This window comes from Oncorhynchus tshawytscha, linkage group LG15 (assembly GCF_018296145.1).
Source record: "Oncorhynchus tshawytscha isolate Ot180627B linkage group LG15, Otsh_v2.0, whole genome shotgun sequence".
In the NCBI taxonomy this organism is placed as follows: Eukaryota; Metazoa; Chordata; class Actinopteri; order Salmoniformes; family Salmonidae; genus Oncorhynchus; species Oncorhynchus tshawytscha.
Window position 1 is genome coordinate 20,562,744 of NC_056443.1, and position 1,820 is coordinate 20,564,563.

Genomic DNA, 1,820 nt, shown 5'->3' on the forward strand with positions numbered 1-1,820 from the left:
CGGAATGACCTCGAAAATCCCACCCCTCTTGAAAGAGCCACCCAAAACGACATCCTGAATGATCATTGGTCAAAAGAATCGTCAATCAACTCTAGATTTGTTTTTATTGGTTCAATAGTTAGAGGTTGGTCAGTGTATTATCCAATAAATGAACCAAATATCAATTTTTGTAATATCTATTGGAGATGATTCCTATCAATTATGTTGGCCAAATTAACTTGCTCTTATGCTGCGTTCGTAACCAAGTGGGAATTTACCACATAAACTGAGAACTCCACTTGAACTGGCCTCCAACTCATAATTACCAGTTGGAAACAAATTCATCATCCTGAGCTCCCTCTTCTCCCACATTCTGTCCTCTGACGCCACCTACTAAGGAAATTACCACGATAACAGCATTTTCGGCAGTTAAATGCAACAACAAAACATTATTTATAAAAAGCAATCTCTTAATATGGTTTTTGAACACTATAATTTGTTTCCTAGCATGATTGCTGTACTTTTAGCGTATGGTTGACACCGTTTGTTTGCTATTAGCCAATCAGTGTTTCTCAATGAGTTCAAAGCACGTAAATGCATCTAACTGGGGCCGCAGGTAGCCTAGTGGTTAGAGCGTTGGGCCAGTAACCGAAAGGTTGCTGGATTGAATCCCCGAGTTGACAAGGTAAAAATCTGTCCTTCTGCCCCGGAACAAGGCAGTTAACCCACTGTTCCCCAGTAGGCTGTCGTTGTAAATACAATTTTTTTTCTTAACTGATTTGCCTAGTTAAATAAAGGAATAAAAATAAAAAATACACTCAGATTTACTACTTCACAACTGGAAATTACCACCTACCTACGTGGTTATGAACATAGCATTATGGCTAGCCAATTTTGTGGACAACTACATGCCACCATTAGTCTATGGGTGGTCTGCAGTTTCTCAGTGAAATGTTATTGAATGAAATATGCAATAAATCGGTATGACACTTCTTACTGCTCTAAAATCTATTTGGTGGAAAAACAACATTTTGACTGATTTCACTTTTCTATGCATTATTAGAATATCAGGTATAATTCAGTTAGGAAATGCAGGTATTTATATACATTTTGCAACATGTAAAATCATTTCAATTTCTAGTCCTAGTTGAAGAAATAAAAACAAAAGCTTGTAACCACAGATTCCTCCTATTCTACCCTGGTTGGTCGTTATGAAAGGACCAACCTTACAAAAACCCTATCTGAGGGACCATGGATGGCCATGACAAGAATAAGAGTTTGTTAAGCATAATGTTATGGTTTCAGCACAATGTTGTGGTGTGTCTGTGATAAAGTGCTGCTTTGCTTTCTTGACATCATAATAGACCAAACAAGTCCTACAGGCCCTAGTTTTATCATACCTGGACTAGTGCCCAGTTATATGGTCAAGTGCTGCAAAGAGGGACAAAGGCAAATTACAGTTGGCCCAGAACAAAGCAGCAACATCTGGCCCTTATATGTACTCGGAGTGTTAATATCAATAACATGCATATCAATCTCTCCTGGCTCAAAGTAGAGGAAGTAGAGGAGAGATTGAGTGCATCACTACTGGTCTTTATGAGAGGTATTGACATGTTAAAAGTACATAACTGTCTGTTCAATCGGCTAACACACCTCAGACACTCATACATACCACACAAGACATGCCACCAGAGGTCTCTTCACAGTCCCCAAGTCCAGAACAGATGCTAGATTACACACAGTACTATACAGAGCCATGACTACATGGATCTCTCTTCCACCTCAAGTAACTCAAGCTAGCATTAAAATCAGATAAAACCCCCCCAGATAAAACAACACCT